General features: G+C 33.8%; 1 long non-coding RNA gene across 1 annotated transcript in view; it reads right to left on the bottom strand.

Annotated features, from left to right (window-relative positions):
- The window catches only part of LOC129222618 (uncharacterized), a 36,890-nt gene extending 26,741 nt beyond the window's left edge, over positions 1-10,149 (bottom strand). The window contains exon 1 of the long non-coding RNA XR_008580592.1: positions 10,043-10,149. This is a non-coding gene — a long non-coding RNA (uncharacterized LOC129222618). The remainder of the gene's footprint in view (positions 1-10,042) is intronic.
- Between the last annotated feature and the right edge of the window lie 12,922 nt (positions 10,150-23,071).

Below are 23,071 nucleotides of genomic sequence, written 5' to 3'. Positions count from 1 at the left end.
AAATAATTGATAGAGAAAAACTGTACAACAAAGTTATAATAAAAAATATTGAATAATGATACAGTATTTATGATGTAATATAAAATTGAAGTAAGACAACACATCTGAGGAAGAAATAGTAACTACGGGTAATCATAACGAAAGTATGATGTAATTTAATATTAACTTGTACAAAAGGTGTTGAGTTCCTTGATGCTAATTTCCTATTAGAAACTTAAAACTGATGCAATGCTAAATGGTGATTCATTGTTGGCGAACGTGCTCCAGAAGAACGGACACTTAGATTCCCCGAGGAACGTTCGAACGTGTTGAGAATTAGAGGACAAATTAGTAGGTTGATTGAATTCATCTCAGGAAAAATTCTTTATTCTAGTCATCAGCATTGTTTCATTCTCTAACATCATAACTTCTAAACAAAGAGGGCTTGAGCAGTTTAGGGGTCTTCCACAAATGAAGTTACGCTTTGAGGTGAGGGGCTTCGTGAAATAGTGAGTTTGTAACAAGGGGGAATAAGGAGGTAACGAGATGTGTGACATCACGCATTTTTTTTATAACAAAATACATATGCTGATGAAGAACAGTGTGATATGTGACAAAAGGGGAGGGGGTAAGGTGAAGTGCGACTAATTCAGTGAAAGTGTTACTCTACTTTAGTCATCAGTATTGTTTCTTTCTCTAACATGGTAACGTCTAAACAAAGAGAGGTTGAACAGTTTAGGAGTCGTCCTAGGAACGTATAGACACGCGAAATATCCATTTTGACGATTCCCGAGTTAGTTACAACGAGTTTTCTCGTGACGTCCGTATGTACGTATGTATGTACGTATGTATCTCGCAAACTCAAAAACGGTATGTCCTAGAAAGGTGAAATTTGGTACGTAGACTCCTAGTGGGGTTTAGTTGCGCACCTTCCCTTTTGGTTGCATTCGGACGTTCCTAAGGGGGTCTTTTACACCTTTTTGGGTGTAAATTCATTGTTAATTTCAATGCTGACTCAAGTGGTGTTATGATTTGTCAAACACTTGGCGATATATCACCAAGCTTTTGGCCGCCGAGTTTTGTCGGCAACTTGGCGAAAAATTTGACTTTTTTTTGGTGATACTTAAAGAGTTAAATACTAAATCACATTAAAATTGCCAATAATGGGGAAATAAATCTCTGTAAAATGTTTTTTTGCTTCGGTTCGCAAGAAACTAGGAGTGGAAATATTTAGTGTTTCCTTGCTTGCTCCAAGACGCTATTGCCATTAAATTGGAGTAAAAGGAAGTCATGTGATGCACACATCAGCTCGTTTTCATCTGCTTTAGTTTGAGTTAGGGCTTTATATCCTCGAAAGTAAATTTTGCAGAAGTGATAGCAACGCCGTCAATAAGTATATAATATTAAAATGATACTCTATTCCAGATGTTTCTCAAACTGGGTGCTGCGCCACCCTGGGGAGCCGTAAGAAGAGACGAAGGGTGCCGCGAAGTGTCCATGGTATGAATATATATTTAAGATGGGTGTGCAAAATGAGGTCATTTTCACCAGTAAGGTCATCTCCTCATCGATGTAGCATAGTAAAAATTTGCTAAACTGTGACTTCATCATCATCAGAAATATAACCTGATGCTAAAGTGCTATCAACAAGCAGTTTCTAGATACCAGGCAACAGAAACAAACATAAACCTGGTAACAAAAGTTTTTACAGAAGAGTGACTTCAAAACTACCTGACCTTATGTTGCTGTAAGTTTCGTTTCTACATGGATCACTGTAGGTTACTAGTATGAAAATGTTATTTATTGTTCTTGAAACTGAATTTATGTTTCTAACAAAGCTAAACCGTTTTTCTTTGGTAAAGCTGCTGAAAAACATAACTAAAAGTTTAGTTTTCAATTGTTTAATGTTTTTCTTAGTTTTTATGAGTCATTTAGTGACCATGCAAAAGCTGGAGATAATTCAATCATAAATGAGTGAGATACTAGGTAATGAATCTCAGGGAGGTCTTAGTAGGTGCACTTACCTTATATAATAGAGAAGGATGGGGTGCCGTGAGAAAACTCTAATTCTTCAAAGGGTGCCGCGAGTCTAAAAAGTTTGAAAACCCCTGCTCTACTCCATTTTTTTTTCTTTATGGCCATCATAACTTATTCTCAGGATTTTTCCACATTGGGAACTTTTTCAATTAGTTTCAAAATGCTAAAGAAAATTTTTCAAAATAAAAAGTTCGCTGAGCTGAAAGTCAATAGAAATTTTAAGAATTCCAAAAATATTGCTCGTTTTAAGCGTTATTTGCTCGTTAAAGGCGAGTTATGTCTCCATACAACCAAGCGAACCAAGTATTTCTGAATTCTTCGTTGAATTCAGGTTCTCGTTTAATCAGGGCTCGTTATAAGCAAATTCAACTGTACTACGCATATTTTTTCCATGTCATTTTCCCTTTCTCACCCATGGAAAATAAGTTTTTTCATAGAACTGATCACTATTGTGATCTTCACTGTTTTCGTGCATATTTCACCACTCCAAATTGCATTTCGCTCCTGAAAAAAATATCAAGGAGTATTTTCACCCCTTCGGGAAAAAAAAAACTCTAGCAATATGTTTGTTTGGAGTAACGCATGGAAGATTTCAATAGCACTTAATCTGAAAACAATTTAACAAAGCTTACGAAAAAGTCCACTATGCATTACAATATTAATACCAAACAGACAAGACTTGTTTTTAAACTGCACCACAAAAATATTTTAATAGGCTGCAAAATTTATGCAGAAAACTTGGCTTTTATGCGGGAATTCAAAATGACAAACTTAGTTTTAAATATCTGCTTTCGTAAAACTTGTGACTGATTGAATTAAGAGATCTATTGGGACATAAAAAGAAACTTTTCTCAACCGACATATGAATTTTATAGTATTCTGTTGCCTTTGGATATTCTCTCCTCAATTGGAAACTTTTTATTCTATCTATTAGAGAGGGAGGATAGAAAAAAAGAAGCTTTTAATGCTGACATATTGAGTAAATTAAGTCGGGAATATTTTCTTACTGAATGAGGTACACAGCGTTTGGAAAAACTCTTTGGCGACAAAGCAAAATGATGGTAGCTGTAACAGTTTCTGAAATTTGAATTGCAAATGAAATAAATGCGCGTCAGTTTGTTAGTTGAATTTGTCTCAAAGCTACTGTAAGTTTCTTTTCTTTTCTTTTTTTTAAGAGTGATAACTTGGAACTTTGAAACAAAGTTACTTACAATAAAGATGAGACTCATACTGTGTTTCTATAAAAAGTACGCAATTTGATTGCTATTTGTAGAGCATTTGCAGATGCTCTTAAGCAAAGAAATCTTTTCCGCTGGTGATAGTATTTTATTTTTACAAATTTCTTTTGAATAAATGTGAATAACAGTGATAAAATCGACCACAGAATTAACATTAGTGAAGTTAAGAGATTAATTGATTGTTTTATAGATTAAAATTGCTTTACTTTCCATACAACAGAAATATCTGCAAAAGATTTTAATTTTGATATAAATTGTTAATGTAACGTCAATTTCCTATACTCCGTCTAAAGTTTTAATATTACTGTATTTTGATTAATTTCTTAGAAGAAAGAGATTGTAATCTAAACATTATTTTGTTAATAGTTAACGCAGTACTAGAGCATAAGTATTTATGAGAGTAAAGTATTTTATCAAACTGTATTTTCATTACATGATTATTTTTTACACAACGAAAAAAATTTATATTTAGGAGGTTTTATTAATCTATTTTTATTTTTATTTTATTTCACTTCATTTATTACATTTTATTTCATTTTATTTCATTTTGTTTTATTTTATTTTATTTATTTATTTATTTTGCAATTCAGTTTTACAATTTATCTAACATGTGCTAGTTACTTTTCACATTGAAAAAAAACACACCTGTTTTTCAGTTTAAAATGCTCCTATTACGAAAAGACATCAATAGTTGGAATTTACTGAAACTTATTGCCTGATAGTTTGAGAGAAATGTATTTCATATGTTCTTAAATGAACTAATAGATTTTCCTCCCATAAATGATATATAATTAATTTTCGAAAAATTGTTTCACTCTTAGAAAGGTTAATTTGAAATCAATCGAAACATAATAAAACTGAGATATTTTTTTACCGTATATAATTTTACCGTGTAAGGGGATAAATGCTCATGTAGTTCTGGGGAAATTTCCTGCTCCTCTTTAGAACAAGATTTAATGACGGAACAAGTTTAGGAAATGCTTGGTGTTTAGTGTAACCCTTAATATCATTCATCTAAATTTGAGCTGTAATATTCATATCGCCAACTAAACGGCCAATATGCCCTTTAGGAGTAAAATCATAAAGACTTGATACGAAAGTAATAATAATCATTATTTCCTGTATTATAAATACGTTTTGAGTTTGACTTTCAACTTAAGTGGAATCAATTTGTGCAAGCCGTTTTCAACGGCAGAATTACTTAAAACGTTTAAGGACACTTGGGATTTTATGAAATTCTCTTGTTTCATACACATTTGATGTGTCTATTCATGAGCCTCCCATGGAGGGTAACGCAACAATGGGACACGGGATGAAAAAATTAATGGTAAAACCTTCAATATATAGCAAAATAATTTGTTTTTTAAGGTTTTTTTCCCCTGACCTTAAGGGTTATTTTTTTGGAGGGGAGGGGTTGATGTGGAAAAATAGAGGCGTAAGTTAAAATAATTGAAACTTTTGAAACATTTCTTCACTGTCAATCCAAATGTTTATTTCATTTGTTCGGTTCAAAACTTTTTTCTCGAATTTAAAAAAAAGTTCATGACCAAATATGGAGGATCTACATCTTGTTCCGTAGTGTGAAATGTTTTATCGGCAAACAACGTTTATATATCTCACTTTTTATATCTCGTAATAAAACTTACAAATTCGTGTCTTTTATTTACATTTAGATCATAAAAATCCTCTTTTATGACAGAGCCACAGCTGAACCGATAAACTCGAGGTAATATTTTCATATTTTAGCTATGTTACTTTCACGCACTGCTTGCATAATTTTGAATGCAGTATATTCGTGAAGCGTAAGTTTTCAAAAAAAGGTACTACACAGAGGATAATATTTATATGACTGGTGGAAAGGATAAACGGAATGCCAATATATATGCTCGAAAACATATCTTAATAGCAGACGCTCAACCAGAATTTTTCACAGGGGATTTGATACATAACGGATTGTAACCTACTCTAAGGGGTGGTCCTTAAATGACGTCACAATTTTTTCCGCATAATTAACTCCTCCCCTATTTCCACAAAGTGTCACATTTCACCTCTCCCCCTCTCCTCTCTTTGCCACATGTCATGCTATGAAGCAAAAACATGTCATTATATAAAAATGTTTTCATTTGAACCAAAGTGTCTGATGCAGGTACTCCATGAGAGGAGTTCGTTGGGGCCTCCCAAAAAATACCTTATTCGGAAAATTTTGTTGAAGATTCAGCAAATTTTCCGACAAAATTGCAATTTTGTAACTTTTGAATGCTCTAAGTCTCCCTTTTCAACAGATGTATTTGTGTGCGCATACCCGAATTTAATCATTCGGCAGAAAATGGAGTTCAATTCGGCAAACTGTGAATTTCTGCCGTCCCGAAAATTCCCATTCGGGGCGTCCTTGACGTGACGTCTCACTTCTTGTTACCTCCTTCCTCCCCTTGTCACAAACTGCCACAATAGCACGAACCCCCTCCCTCCTCAAAGAGTGACATCGTTTAGAAGTCCCCGTAGCTAAAATTGGTGATGGTGAAGTTTATCTATTAACATCTACGTTCAACTAATGATGATTTGAATAAGTCATAAACAGAAGGTCAAAAGTAGGCAATGACTTTAATTTAAAAAAAAAGGGGGAGGGAGGGCCACACAATTGCAAAAAAAAGTTAAATGTGACCGGCATCCAACCATGAGTGAGCTATAAACCATGAGGTCTGTATTATAATACCACTGTGCTAAACACAAAAATGGTATCCACAGCAGAGAAAAAACAGTAATAGCTGTATCAAGTTTTACGCCTATATTAATTTGATTCAGATGCCATTTTTTTTACAAATATATCCCATTCTTAAATGACTATAAAACATTGTATTCAAGAAAAATAGGTTACAAAGACCACCTGGAAAAAATAATTTTGTTAAAAAGTGTAGATACAACTTCTGTGTTCAGCACGGAATATAGGCACTGTATTATCATAAGTCACATACCGTTACCGGAAGGGTGTACAGAAAATATGCCTCAATCATAAATTTTAATACAGTTGATATAGTCCGACCGAGAAAAAATGACAGTTGTCAATCATTTGAGAAAACGAGTCCATTCCTTAAAATAGGTAGAGAAAGAAGAAAGAATGATTGGTCTTGTGTTAAACGAAGCTCTACTCAACGACAATCTCAACTTAACGACGATCTCTACTTAACAAACGTTTTGAGCAAAATGTGTTTGAAGGTACAGTGATAAAATGAGACCTACTACTGTATTCCTATTTTATGGTACAGAAGCGGTAGTGTAACAAACACAAAAACAAATGGTATGGAATTCTGACCAGTAAATTATTACTTAAGCACAACTTTATGTTCATATTATCATTAAAAACTAACATTTGCCACATGACATCAAAAAATATTGATGCTTGAAATTACTTTTAAAAAAAATGGGGAGGGAGAACGTTTTAACGTGTCTAAAAGTGTGGCTGTGATAGGTTGAAGCTTGACCCTGACAACGATTATTTCTTTTGGTTGTAAATAAGGAAGGGTGATTGGCGCTGAGTTGAGTTGGGTGACTTTGATAATAGTTTTTCAAAAGTATTCTAAGTAAAATCTATGCCAATAGCACATTTTCTCTTTATTGAAGGAATAAACATGTTCACGGTCAAGCATCAACTTGTCACAGCCACACTGTAATTAGTCGACAATCAAAGACAAAATGGTCCAGTTGTTTCCCTTTTTGGAATTGTATAGAACAGCAGTGCCCAACATTTTTTAATACTAGGGCCACATGTTTTATGAAGATAAATCTCGCAGGCCCGAACACATGTAAAATTTAAACTTTATTTTTTAGATAGCATGGGAAAACGCGCAAAAGGACAAAAAACATTACAAATCAAGTATTGCTGTTATCATTACTACGTGCCTTTTTTCTTATCATTATGAAGTTTCCGTTCATTTTTTAGCAATCAATTTCTGACTATTTGGCAACAAATTTGCTACTGTCAATCTTAATGCTGAATGCAGATGATCGGAAAGATTACAAGACAAAGTTTTTGATTCGTAATGCTGAAAATAACAACGGGCCACATGGGTCAGCTTAGTGGGCCGCATATTTCCCGCAGGCCGCAGGTTGGGCAACACTGGTATAGAAGGACGTTTCTGTTACTGATTCATCCAACATAAACTTTTGAAATTTGATTCATTTCTTATATTTTCAATTCCGAATTATTTATTTACTGAGGTGTGTTTGTTCTCTGGTCAGACTCCCCTATTAGTAATATTCTATTACAGATCAGACGGACGCTTATAAATGCATTCCATGGTTTTCAATAAGCACAAGTCGAGAAATACATGAACAGGCAAAGTGCCAACAGCAGAAATCAATTTTCACCCTTTCTGAATCTTACAGGAACTAGAAAGGGGAGGATCTGAGGAATGTTCGTCCCTTTACACCTAATGATCGTTAATGGTTTGCGGGAGCGAGCAGTCTAAGGTATACGAATGCATAATCAATTCCGCCTGAATTGAGCTTTGAGAGGATCTAAGAGTTAGTGTTGAGTGTATTCTAAAAATCAAAGCTGCTGCAATGGAAATTAATATCTTTACTATACTAAACATGAAATACGAATTTAAAGTGTCAAAGTATTCGAAAAGGAAAAAATCAGAAATCAAGTACAAATGCACACAAATTGCAGATTACTGAATGCACTTGTTTCGAGTTTGCGAGGAACTCCTTTTTCAATGCAAAATAAATGAACGTGTGGATGAAAAGACATCCGACAAAAATCGCCTTCTCTCGAATGTCTTTTCATGTTCCAGAAAAAGATTTAAACAAGGTTCTTATAAATGTCAAGAAATGCGATGGAGGAGCAGGGCCGTATACAAAGGGGGGGGGGGGTCTTAGGGTTCAATCCCCCCCCCTCCCCCGAAAAGTTCGGTTTGACATTTAAATGTTCGTTTATATTTAAAAATTTCCAAAAAATATTGTTCCAAAACTCGAATGTCTTTCATATGTACATTAACTGCATAAAACGCTTTCATAATATATAACTCGACGAACATTTGCACAAACAGCGCGAAGCTCCGCATGAAAGTTTTTAAACCCTCCACGAAATTATTTTCTGGTTACGGCCATGTGGTGGGGGTAATTTTTCGCAATTTTCCCATTTTCGAGATATACGCCATTGAAATAGTGCTTATAATGATACATTTCAATGGCGTAAGTCTTGGTGTGTGGGACAGGATGCGAAAAATGTTCCTGCCCTTTTAAATATCAAAACAAAATTGGGACTATTTCAATCACAGATATCGAATTTAATATAAGAATTAAACTAATTCGCGATTTAAGAGAATGTTTATCGACTACCGGAAAGTCTTTTTTTAACTATAGTTGGAGTAAATCTAACCTGTCAACATTGCGTAGGCTACGCAGGTCTTAGTTGCAGAATTTACACGCTACCAGGTTAGGTCTGCCCCAACTACAGTCGGGGCAGCCTCATGTAAACATAGTTGAACTCGGTTAATACGAAATGTCGAAAATCAACGAATGTGTTCTTATTAGCCGTTATTCGTAACAACCGTAACAACCGTAAATGAGTGATACCGTAAAAAAACGAAGAAATGCTTACCTATATTTAAAAATCATTACTACTAATTCACACATTGTAATCTAACTAATAGTACATTCAGAAAATTAACCACTCATTTCTTATAAATGAATGTGTTTGGAAAATATTAAAAAAGAAAAATGATAATCGACAACCACGGAATATGTTGTCCACAGGTAAACAAATGTACGGGCTTTATTTTCTGTATAAAATAATAAATATTTTCTTCTCTTTACACACTGGGACTACTACTTAACAAAATGATGAGTAATTTCTGAAAACGAAAATTACAATATTCAATCCCGAACATTTTAAGTAAAGAGGTAAGAAATTTTTGTTCGTCTTAGCCGAGACTTTCAATTTAATTTACGTATTATACGTGAAATTTTTAATGTAATTAGATAGAAAACCAAACTTAAGGAACAAAATGTTCATATTAGCCGTGATTTCGTATTAAACGTGATCGTATTAAGAGAGTTCAACTGTATATGCCACTGCTGCGGAGCGGTGTTTCATTTATTCATGTGATCCGGGACTACGCGATTGAAATATACCATTGCGTATATGCTATAATTAAATCGCGTATACCTTGAAAACGAGAAAGGTTCGAAAAATTAGACCCCCATCATCGAATTCAGTACCCTCGATGTATGTAAGAACCAGGCTTCAAATTAGATTAAATAAATACCATTTTTTTACTCATGCTTTAAGATTTTTTTCTGGAAAACAAGTCCTTACCGTTCTCTTGTAAGCAATAGTTTATATTGTTGATGCAGTTCAGTAAAATCTTAAATCATACTTCAACTCATTGCGATTTGAAGCTGGAATACTCACCTTCCTGTTCCAAAAAAAAAAAAAAAAATCTGAATCCTATACAAATTACTTATGCAAACACAATTGGTACTTGATTACGCACAATTCAATGGAGAATCAACCAATAAAAGCGATTAATTGATAAGAATTACAAAAATTGATTCAAAATATTTTAAAAATTTGAACATGGTTTGTACTATTATCGTGCGAATGACCCACGACTATGTAGTAAATAGTTCCCAAAAATATAAATACAAGAAACATTTTTAGTATTGTTAAAATTGATGCTCTGTATGAACATTTAAAATTCATAAAAATGAGTAAACTATTGTGTATCAAATTGGCATCATACACAAAAATAGAATTGAATAAAAGCACATTAAAAGAATCTTACTTTCATAAGTATCATTTTTCCCTCCACTGGAACCACACTCCGCCCTATTTTTTAAATATCGTCTGAAGTCTTTAATAAACTTCACTTCCACCTTTTTTCTTCGAGAGATTTGTTTAATCAGTGTTACTACTTTGCGCATCTGCTGTGCACACTGCTCCTTGCTATCAATGAGATGTATCACGGGAAGAATTCGTGACTGCAGGAAATAAAAGGAAAAGGTTAATGAGCGTTATTAAAATGAATTCACTTTTTAATGTAGCCTCTTCTATATATTAGCGTGATAACTACCGAAAGATATACATTACCACTTGATAATAGTTTAACTTGTAGAGTTTGTTCAGCTATACGACCAGGACAGTAGTTGGATACAATTTACTGAAAATTCAAAGTTTGTTATTTTTAATGTTCAACGCATTAACGTGTTTTTAAAATAAAAAATGTCGATTTATTTTAATCGTGCTTTAAGGACAAAATACTTCAAGATTTGTTTTCACAAAATAACAGAACTAAGCGAGCCTACTTTCCCGTATACCAACATTGACTTTCTAATATCTGATCAATATTCTCAAAATTACCTAAAATCGTATAATATTTCGGCAGTAACTTTCTAACATTTTAACTTGATTTCTAGAAATAATATATGCCTCGCTTATCTGAATGCGAAAAAATAAATAAACAAAATATAAAGTAATAGCACTTTATAACAAAAATCAGCTAGTATATTTTTTCCCATTAAAATAAAAAAAACCTTTAATCGTTTTTAAAAAGAAAAAAAATGAAGAAACAATAAGCTCATTTAAATAAATACATCATGTCAAAAAAAAAGAAAGAAATCATTTGTTTTTCATTTCCTTAAAAAATATATTTAAAAAATGAATAAATGTACTTCCAAAAGTTATGAAAAAAACTACAAAATGTCAACTTAAAGAAATAATTTTCACTATCCAAAAAAAAAAAAAAAAAAATCGTCTGCTCATATCTTTATGTAGAAACATAAGGGACTCCGAATTTCTCCGCCAAACACTGAATACGGAAACTAAAACTTTAGCGTGGAAATTAAAACAAATCATATTAACAATAATTATTTCAAAGTAAAAACTATAGCTATGGAGTCGGAGTCAATCTCATTTTAGAGTAAAAGAGTCAGGTTTGGGGGTCGAAGGTTTTTAATTCAAATACTCGGAGTCGGACTCGGTCATTTTCCCCTACAGTCCACAACTCTGCTAATTTTTGAGGAGTCGGAGTCGGATTTATTTTGAGATAAAGTAGTCGGAGTCGAAGGCTTTAGATTTCCAAGAGTCGGAGTCAATCATTTCCCATCCGTGTCTAAATTTTTGCCAAAGTTACGGAGCCAGAGTCGGAGTCATGGAGTCGTTGGAGTCCGACTAGTTTTTGACAACAGAAGTCGGATTCGAAGTCGACTGCCCTAACGTTTTAGGAGATGGGGTCAGGAGTTGGTCATAAAGAGCTATTTCCAACAAAATTTGTTGACTTTTAGTTTGCGCTACTGTTAAGAGATTTGAACTGTTCGAAATTGAACGGAAAATTGTTCAAATCAAAAAGATATTTTCATTCATGCTCTTCAAAAAATTTTCCCTCAAAGTTTGTTTGAATCAAATTCGCCTCTAAGTGCAGGATTTATATTTCCTTTGAATTTCCCCGTAGGCGCTAATGTGAAGTTTTTTTTTAACTGTTCGAAATCGAGCGAAAAATTGTTCCAATTAAAAAATGAAAATGGGAATAAGGTGTCCTCATAAAGATCTTTAGAACAGAAAAAAGTTGTTAGAATCGGACTATTCACTCAAAAGTTATTAGGGGAGAATAGACCGACGGACATTTTTTCCCCGTCTCAATACCCTACTTTCCAATTTTTCAATATGTATTTAATTCTTTTATTTACTTTTGATTTTTTTTTTCGTGATATTTTTAAGATGCATTAAGCCTTCTTTCGTGGTTTTTCCGTTTTCTCTGACTTTTACATGGAAAGTAGGCTAAAAACGGCAATCACTGAGGATAGATGAAATATATATCTAAAAAGCAATATAAATATTTTAAATTTTAACAATATTGTGGTGTTTATTTAATTTAAAAAAAAAAATACTTCGCCTTTACATCATTCTGTCTGATTGTGTGCTACTTCAAGCTTGTACGTTCTTTTGCAGTGGTTTCCAAAGTGGGTGTGCGGCACCCTGTGGTGATAAAGAGAGAGACTGGAAGTGCCAAAAAGTGTCTAAGCCATATTTTTTTCCCCCTTTTTAACACGCTTTTATTAGCTTCACTTGTATGTTTGTGAGTAATTTTTCTTTGGACCAAGAGCTAGTGGGTTATTACTGTTAGTAAATACCACCAATTTATGAGCGTTCGTAGCCGAGCGGTCTAAAGCGCAGGTCTTCGCTGACGTCCACCTCCGGGAATCATTTAGCGTGCGTTCTAATCCCGCCTACACCGAAATTAAATTTATCATCTCGCAACTCAATTTTCACCCACTGTTTGTGATCGGATTCTTTTAAAATTTGGAATGCAGCCTCAGACCCGATGACAATGCAATATTTTATAATCAAATTAATTAATTAACTATAAGTTATTAGTTTATTCTAATCAACACGCTTTTATTAGCTTAACTTGTATGTTTGTGGGTCCAACTTTCCTTTGTACAAATAGCCAGTGGCTTATTAGAATTACTTACAACGTACAAATCAGAGCTGCGGAGTGTAACAATGTTTGCACATGAATTTACCAGAAAGCATTCAAAGTGTCTCATGCAAATAATGCAACAGAATACTAAGATACATTCCATTATAATAAAATAATAGTTTAAAAAACTAAAAAAACACGCTTTAGTAGCAAAAAGTTAAAAATAATCTTTGGATGATAAGTATATAAAGTAATTGACCAAATACTTAATTTTACTGTATTAACAAGAAGTTCCGTCTAGAACTAGACGAGCCTACTTTCCCGTATACCCATACTACTTTCTAGTACCTGATCAATATTCTCAAAAATAGCTAAAATCGCAAATTTTTTCAAACATATTTTTTTTAATATTTTAAGCTGATTTCTAGGAATAAAATATTCCTTACTTTTCTTCAAAAAAACGAACAAATAAAATAGCAGCACCTTTTAAACAAAGCAGCTAATACACTTCTTTCCATTAAAAATTTTTTTTAACAGCTTTCAAAACGAAAAAATAATAATAAGTTCATTAAAATAAATACATCATATAAAAAAAATCGTTTCTTTTTCCCCTGTTGCCGAAAATAATTTTTTAAACGAATTAATGCACTTACCAAAATAAAAAAAAAAACAATAAAATGTCAACTTAAAGAAATAATTTTCATTGTCAAAAAAAAAAAAAAAAAATCGGCTGCGCATATTTTTTGAGTTTATTCACCGAAAACTAAATACCTAAATTAAAACTTTAGCGTGAAAATAAAAACAAATCATATCAACAATAATTATTTCACAGTTAAAACCACAGCAGCGGAGTCGGAGTCGGAGTCAATCTCATTTTGGGATAAAAGAGTCGGAGTCGAATATCCAAGAATCGGAGTCAGTCATTTGTCCTCCGTGTATAATGTTTGCCAAAGCTACGAAGTCAGAGTCGAAGTCGGGGAGTCGGAGTCCGATTAATTGTCGGGAACAGGAGTCAGAGTCGGTGTCAGGTCCCCCTAAATTCTCGGAGTCGGAGTCGGGAGTAGGTCGTCAAGAGCTATTTCCAACAAAGTTTGTTTGAAGTAAATCCGCCTTCAAGTACGGAATCTACATTGACTTTCAGTTTCCCCGTAGGCGCTAATGTTAAGGGATTTGAACTGTTCAAAATTGAACGGAAAATTGTTCAAATCAAAAAGATATCTTATATACAAGTTTTTTATCAAAAGCTTTTTCCTATAAAGTTTGTTTGAAGCAAAATCGCCTCACAGTTCGGAATTGCTTTGAATTTCCCCGTAGGCGCTAATGTTAAGTTTTTTTGAACTGTTCAAAATTGAACAAAAAATAGTTCAAATCAAAAAGTTAAATATGGGAATGAGGTGTCCTCGCCGAGATCTTTCGAACAAAAAAAAGTTTGTTCGAATCGGACTATTCATTCAAAAGTTATTAGGGGGGGACAGACAGACAGACCGACAGACAGACAGACCGACAGACAGACCGACAGACATTTTTCCCCATCTCAATACCCTACTTTCCAATTTTTAATTTTTCAATATTTATTTAATTACTAGCTGCGTGCCCGGCGTTGCACGGGCTACCTAAAAAATGTAAGAGCAGTCCAGTTGATGCTTTTGTAGTACACTGACACTAGTTTCTAACGCGTTAAGGAATAAATAAATGCGCGTAAAGCAAGGTTTGCAAAACACCAGTAAAACATATTTTTGCCAAAACACCTCATCAACGTTAATAATCGTTATCAATGATACAAGTTATGAGTACATTTTCAGTCAGCACAAAAGGGGAAAATATATGCATTATCAACTATAATCTTTACTCACGTTAAACTGAATTACATCTGATAGACTATATCGGAAATATTTATGCACAATAACAATCCGCTTTTTACATAAAATAGTCTACTACCCGGCGTTGCCCGGGTGTTTATTAATGCAACATACCACTCAGATAAATATTTGGATGGATTCTATCCACATGGTCGTACAAGAATTACATCAATCCGTTTTCCAGGTACAAACCCTCAAAGAACTCAAATAACTTGTAAATCACTCATTTACTTTACGACGTGCACGATCCTCCTCGAAAATGAAAGTTATGTCAAGTGACGCGAGTTCAATACTCAGACTTGAACCAAAAAAAAAAAGGCCAGCGAAATTTTGCGGCAGATTGCGGAAAACTCCCAAAAAGTAAACATTTTAAATCCCCTGTGATTACAGGAAAAGCCTCAAAACAAAAACAAGAGTTTTACCTGTTCTTATTCGAGAAAAAAAATGGCAACAGATCTTTCATCTCAATGATTTTCTTCACCGCTATACATTTTAATAAAAGCGTTGTTGCGGAAAGTTGAGATGAAGCACTGAATAATAATTTGAATGGAGGAAAGCCTTCGAAAAATAGGGATTTGATTTTGAAATCTAAGAGTCATAATTAATAGTTTTTAATTGATATCTCCGCTAATTATTATCAGAGGATTATGTTAAATAGCCAAACATGAAGACGGGAAGATTACGAAGCCATCGATACCTGGTTCGATGGTCAGTTCACTGTCGTTCGGGAGAAGAAGCTTGGACATAGATAGATAGATAGATAGATACTCAGATTTTATATGTATAAGATTTTATTTATTTTTGACTTTTTTTTTATTTTTCACGATATTTTTAAGATGCATTAAGCCTTCTTTCATGCTTTTTTCTTCTTTTTCTGACTTTTACTGGGAAAGTAGGCTAAAAAAAAGCGTGGGGGGCTTCTTATCAGTTGTCTTAAATTTCTTCTACTTGTTATCCATGCAAAAATGTAAATAGGCAGACCCCCATGCTGTTTTTTTATTACAGTAAAATTAAGTGTTTGGTCAATTACCTTATATACTTGTCATCCAAAGATTATTTTTAACTTTTTAGCTCATTTTGCTACTAAAGCGTGTTTTTTTAGTTTTTTAAACTATTATCTTTTCTTAATGAAATTAAAAGTATTAGATAAATTCAAGAAACTCTCACCCAATTTTAGACATTTTACTTCAACGAAAAATAGCAAAGGACAGTGCACCGTTCCTACATGTAAAAAACTTTAAAGCGGTGTCATAAGCATAAATTTCTAATTTTCCCCACAAAAACTTGTATATATGTAAACATGACGTTGTTTTATCCATCGCTACATACATATATATTAGGGTGTCCCAAAAAAATGAAAGTCGTTTTTTTTAAAAGCATACCCTATTATTTTTTTCCTTTTACATCAAAACCGTTGTAAAAAAAGTTTCATGCAATTTGAAGCACGGTAGCCCGTGCCGACTTGCGCCTAAAGGCCTAAACGTGCAAATAGCACGTGTATTCATAAGCAAGCGAAAGCTGGCGACGCGATACTTTGTGAAGCTCAAAACAGCTGTAAATAATGCACAGAAAACAAATGAAAACAGAAAAAAATATATGTGGGGGGGGGGGCTTATCCGTGACAATTTGCAAACCGTCAAATGTGTCAGTACGAATACATTTCGGTCAGCGAGCGCAGTATAGTCGCTCCGTAGGGAACGAAACATGGCACTGGAATTGCGAAGTTTGAAAAAAGAGATATTTTTAATAGGAGTCGTAAAACATCAAATTACAGGTTTGAAACTTCCCTGTAATGGACAAGTTCTGTCTGTTTTGTTTTATAACATTTCAGAAGTAAATTTAACCATCAGTGAAAGTGCAAATCTCGACAATCGGGAATGCATCATCTTTTGGGAAAAGGCACGCATTCCCACCAAATCGTTGCCAAATTGTGTGAATAAACTTAAAAACCTGTATCAAATTTGGAGAGACTTACAAAAAAAAAAAAAAAAAAAACTGCAGGAAGTATTCAGGCTGCGCCAATAAGAATTTGAGAGTAATTTAAACAATTTATTCAATATTGCACATGCTGATGCACTTCGGTTAATCAAAATAGAGGAAGATGGGATTTTCTTGCAACTCCAAAGAGAACCCGACCGACGTGGTCACTTTAGGTAAGGTGGATAAAAAACTGGCCGACTAAGAGGAAAGGGCTCGATTTTGAGCTGTCCAAGAAGAAAACAGGCGCATGAAATACGATTCCGCTTCAACATCCTCGGAATTGTATGAACCTGTACAAGAAAATCCCTCTTCGAGCTCTAGTGAAAATATTAATTCAGAAGATTTCCCTGAAACATATAAAGCAGTACCTGGAACAAGTTTATCAGAACCTGGAACAAGTATATTAGAACCTGGAACAAGTATTCCGGAACCTCGAACAAGTATTCCGGAACCTCGAACAAGTATTCCAGAACCTGGAACAAGAATTATCAGAACCTGGAACAAGTAAATATGTAATGAGGAGCCATTTTATTACTCCAAAGTCAGTTGCTGCATTGGACAGGTGTCCATGTATACGAGATTATGTGTTTATTCTTGAAGCTAACGCACTTGGGTGTAACATTGATGGATTTCCCATAGGTATCTTCAATTCAAAGATTCGAACCGAAAAGCGGAAGGAACACGAGGAAAGAATAAAAATTGGTTTTAAGTACAAGGTACCACATGTAGTGAATAAACTGTTGCCTGCTTTGAGTGCTCAAAAATCAAAAGAATATCGCTTCTCTATAGTTATTTCATAAGGATGTGACAAACAACTCATTGCTGAGTCTAAACTGGATAATTCTACAGGAAAAGAACAAAAATAGGCTGTTTTAGATTGGAATCTCGAACACAAAGTTCAAAACTCTTTATTGTGATACTGAAGCTTCCAAAACAGGTCCTTTAAGTGGTTCTTGCGCTATTCTTGAGAAAATATATGATAGAGAAATGCTTTCCTTTGCTTGCCGCCATCATATATATGAACTGATCTATCCCATTAAAATAGAGTGCTATGGAGGAGCTGCGGAGTTGTTCCGAACTGTACCCTAACTTGGAAAATTTACTTGACTTTTACCGTGCTGAACTCACTAATATAACGGTCAAGGATGACTATCAAGAGTTGATAGAACTGCCTATAATATTTTTAGTAGGAGATACAGAAAATGAATTTAAAATAAGACCACCGGGAGTCATGCAACAAGCTCGATGGACGGCTCGAGCGAGTTACTCCCTAAAACTATTACTATTTAGTTCACAACTAAAATTAGATACGAAGGAAAATGAAACATTGTTTGATGTCTGCTTGTTTGTACTAACAATATACGTGAAACCATGGCTTAAATGCATTTTGGCAGTCAAAGCACCCAACAAAGATTTGTGCTCTTTGAAAAAGTGTACGAAAATGTGGACCCAGTTATCTCAAAAGCTGCTCTACAAAAATTCATCCAGCTTTTATGGTATGGTCAATAATATTTCATTCTTTGATGTGAAAAAGACTGTCTCAATTTTTTAAGCAGTAAACGATACAGCTGAAAAAGCGGGAAAAATGATGCAGGACTTTCATGGTTTGCTTACAGCTGATGAGGAACAAAAACAATTTGTGTTACGTTGCGTTCAAGAGTACCAGAAGCTCGATCCTGACTGCAAAAAGCAAACATTGAAATAAAAATATGTACAGTAATGTTTCTTGTAGTCTAATATTGTTATAAATATCTGCTTTAAATAAATTGATGTCACGTGTAGTAAGGAATTATACAGTTAGCAATATTTCCACTGTAGTCGCTGTACAGGATTTCAAGTCCAACTTTGACCTCAAGTCGGCACGGGCTCCCGTTATTTTATTGCAATAAAATTTTTTTCTCATGTTTCTGAAGTGAAAAGGAAAAAATTTGGAGGGTATGCGTATTCGATTTCAAATTTTTTTTTCGCCATTATATCTTGGGACACCCTAATATATATATACAGTGTTACTTATATACCAAATAAATAACATAATTAATGTACAGGTATCCCTAGTGTAACCGGGACCGCCGCGAATCTTAGAGAGAAGGGGGGGGGGAATCTTGTGGGCCTGGTCCTCGCAAATCGGGCAATTCGTTAAGCGTACTGTATATATCGTGGAGCGGCGTTTTAATAAATTTTTGTTGTTCTATTAATGATTTCTTTAGTTAAATGATTAGCAATTGTTGCTCTTGTAAACTTGATATGTTCCTAGAATTAAATTAAAACTTTAATAAGTTGTTTTTGAACAGAAAATCTGCATTTTTTTTAGTTCACTTTAACATTTCAAATTGAGTTTTTTAATTATGTTAATATTTGCCAGAGTCATGTGTGTCTACTTGAAAAAAAAACCGTTCCCGAGAGGTTCCACGGGAAGGTATGATTGGTCTTCGCTCTCTCAACCCCCCTCTCCTCATCTAATGAATTCGATGAGACTTTACTAGGCTTATAAATGATTTTTCAACTCTCATTAATGTAACTACATTTTTTTTAAAACTTGATGAGTTAACATCAAATAATATTATTCTGCAGCAGTAGACTATACAATCGTGTACTTATATTTCGTTTGTCCGTTTACATTTGGATAATTGTTAATCTTTGTGTAATTGTTCCATTTAAAATTGTTGTGTAATTTTAAATGGTAGAAACGCATTTTAAAACAAGTTCAATTAGAGGACGATTGTAGCTTTCACATTCTTCATTCATTTTGTTAAAATCTTGAAGCTTTTTGTTTGACTGCACTTTTTAAAACACCTTTTACGTTTCTTAAAAACTATAATTCTTCTTGGTATCTCAAAAAGAAAAAAAACTCTAAAACTTTATGAAAAATTGCAAAAGTTCTCTAAATTTCTGGATTGTTATAAGTTAAGTTATAAGTAACCTGTTAATGTCAAGCAGATAAATTTTTGTCTCTTGTTGTGCCACATCAAACAAAACTGATTTGTTTGGGGCTAAAAATTAAAAAATAAATAAAATTAACAAATGTAAAAGGGTACATTATTTTCCTTCTCTTTGAAGTAGTTACAAAAATCAACATCGATCTTTAATAAATAAATCAATATTCGAGTTGATATTATAAATTGTAATATACTGACAGATGCTTTGAACGAAAGTGAGTTGCTCGCAATTTTGAAAATAGTAATTTTTCAAAATTATATTTCATGCATACGTATTTTAAAAGATTTTCATTTACTTCATATGAAGATGTCTGACGTATTTTGATATAAACGCTGCAAGATTAACCAAGTCAGTTCTTAAATACGAATACATCATTTACGATTTCATTAAAGCATAAAATCAGTGATTTAGCGTATCCTCATAGGTTAAAAATAAGAGAAGAGGGTCTAAGAAAATATAAAACATTTAAAAGAATTCATTCCATTTACCTTGGATTTTAATCAATTTATCATGCTCTAATCATTTTGTGTTAAAGTAAAAATATTCTTTTTTAAACTAAGACAAAAAAACAAAAAACAAAGGTAATAAAAAACTAAATCCATATTTAAATATTAAAAAATACAAAGTATAATGAACGCTTAAGGCATTAAAGAAAACCAAGTGGAATATGATAATTTTTGCAAAATTTGGCCGATATGTATTAACGAACTTAAGAAATCCACAAGGTGCTATACTGGACGAAAGAAATTTCCCATCGCTTAACGCTAGTTAAGATGGCGTTTAATTGGTTTGGCCCAGGTCCACAAGATTTTTTGCCCTTCACTCTAAGATTCGCGGCGGTCCCGGTATAACACAATTAATTCGTTCCGTGTAGTATGGAAACCGTGTTATACGAGACTTTTTTATAAATAGTTTTTTTACTCATTTTTTAACCTAATTAATCATGTACATATCATAAATCATGTCAATGTGTACCGTGTTATATCGAAACCAAGTCATCAGGTGCAAATTTTATAATATCTGAAATTTCGGCTGAATAGAACATACAAACGAAAACTGGCAACCAGAACAAACAAAGACCCACTGATTTAAAAATAAGAGTTGTTATGAGCGATAAAATTTAATTATTTTACATACCTCAAATTAAAACTGTTATGCACCAAAAGAAAAAACTTTATCCGCTTTTCTTTCTTTACTAATCACAAAACGCATTCTATAAGAAAAAAATCTGAGCTTTTCTGTAGCAATAAAGTTCGTCTGAGCAACGACAACCAAACAAAGTTTAAAATTCGCAACTCCAGAGCTGGAATACTCTACATTGCGGTGATAAACAATACTAAAGAAAAGGGTAAAACATTTCATTCAACGTGTTTTCTTTGTGGTAAATTCTAGACTTCAGACAGTTTATGGTGTAATGTTTTTTTCAGAATAATAGAAAAGAAAGCTTCCCACAAAACGATGAAAAATTACTGTCATTCACTAAGCGTCAAAGCAAGTTATAAGTTTTGGCATTTGTTTGTTTTACCTTTTTTAGGGAAGAGCGGGGCATGGTGAGACATTTTTACTTTTTGACCTGTAACTAATTTAAATAAAAATATTTTCTTCACTTACTTAGGCCTATATAAAAGCTACAAAGTAAGCGAAAATTTAAAATCAAATATCTTTTAATGTTCACGTGTTAGAAATTAATATTAAAAAAAAAACAGTCGACAAACTGCTTCAACGTGTCCTATGGTGGGGCATGTTTGAACACTATATAAGGCAATCGGAAACACGATAAGCACGAAACTGCAGTCCTCGGCTGGAAATGCCTGAGCTGGCGGTGTATTTCACGTATTTCTGCTTTAGCCCTGGCTAATGGGCGGTAATTTACTGAATATACCTTGCCTCGCGTTCAATCTTCGAGTTGAACCGAACCATTGCTTCGGTCACTCGTCTGGTCTGCTAATTCTATATTAGCTACCAGTTTGTTTCGCACTCTTGGCTTCCTTAAGAGGTTTTCCATCTCCAGCTCAGTCACTTTCCTATGCCGGGCTGATGAGTGCTAATAAGCACGAAACTGCAGTCCTCGGCTGGAAATGACTGAGCTGATGGGGTATTTCACGTAATCGGAAACACAGTTGAGCAAGCAATATTTCTTGATAATACCAGGATGTGTATCTGTTAATTGATGTAAAGAAAGATGCATCCAACATCACTTTTACTTAAAAGACAATTTTATTTCATGAATTTTTTTCTTTTGTTTATAAACCTAACTTTTGATTGTTATCAGTGATGTTTTTCCTTCTTCTTTTTAATCACTTGATTTAAATCAAGCTGATTCAAATCAGTGAACCCCGGCAACTGATATTATTTCAATCATAAGTTCAAAAAAATAATATGTATCCTAAACAAGAAGATTAAGGGACATGTTGAAATACTGTTCCAACATGCCCCTTCTAAAACCTGTCAACATGACCCAAACTACACTCTAGTTTATCTGTTAATTTAGGCCTAAAATAACTGTGCAACATGAAGATGTCGTCTATCTAAAAAAAAGAAGAAAAAGAAATGTGCCGGATTTTCAAAGAATGCAACCAAAAAAAAATCAGATCAGCTCAATCTCATACTTCAAAGGTAATAATATGAAATAAAAAAATACTTGCCATGATTCAACTTATAAACATCTGCGCGAAAATATATGTGACCTAGAGTTCTGAAAAAAATATGGATACCAACTGTACTTCAGACGCACCAGATAAATATTGCCAGAATTTTCTGATTTTTTTTTAAAAATAACTATTAGCACACGTGTTTCAACATGCTCCAATGTTTCAACATGCCCCATGTGTTCTAACATGCTCTTCTATCGCCCACCTCTAATTTATCGATCACGTTTGACTAAGTTATTTCTGCCGTATCTCAATATAAACTCCAAGCTATGACTAGTTTGGCAAACTTTATCCGATAGCACTGGGAAATCTTCGCAAATCCTACACAGCATCCTGGTAGCAGAAGCAGCGCGACGCTGCTATTGCGATATCGCAAATATTTTAGAAAATCTGTTTTTTTTGGGGGGGGGGGGGGGCTATCTGTTTGATTTTCTTACATTTAAACCGGAAAAATACGGAACAAAGTGACATAAAAAGAAAGTAAAAAAAAAAATAACCTCTGAAATCTATGCAGGAATTTTCAGTGACTAGAGGTCAAAAGGAGCTTCTGTGGCCGAGTGGTCTAAGCTACTGCTTCACACACTTGAGGCGCTGGGTTCGGCTCCCACCCTCGCAAAAAATCCGGTGGGAACTCCAACCTCCTCTTTCCCTAATAACACCAAAAAAACCTAAAACATGAGATATTTTACGAGAGCCCCGACCTTCTTTTCTTAGTCACAAAAAAATTTAAACTGCGTTTTAAACTTGCATTTCGAAAAATTTTCAACGTAAATCTCCCCCACCTCCGTTCTTCCACTGACGCTACCGAAGACAATATACCATTACGGTTTAAAGAATTATTAAGTTTTGATATAAATTTGCTTCAAAGCTGTAAATTGCAAATAAAGAATTTTTTTTAGTATTAACCTTTTTTTTTTCTTTTTGTTATTTTTAAATTCAAACTTGGTATAAAAACTTGAAGATAGGTA

Source organism: Uloborus diversus, chromosome 5 (genome assembly GCF_026930045.1).
Source record: "Uloborus diversus isolate 005 chromosome 5, Udiv.v.3.1, whole genome shotgun sequence".
In the NCBI taxonomy this organism is placed as follows: domain Eukaryota; kingdom Metazoa; phylum Arthropoda; class Arachnida; order Araneae; family Uloboridae; genus Uloborus; species Uloborus diversus.
The sequence above is the reverse complement of the archived record's forward strand: the minus strand, read 5'-3'. Positions and strand labels throughout refer to the sequence as shown.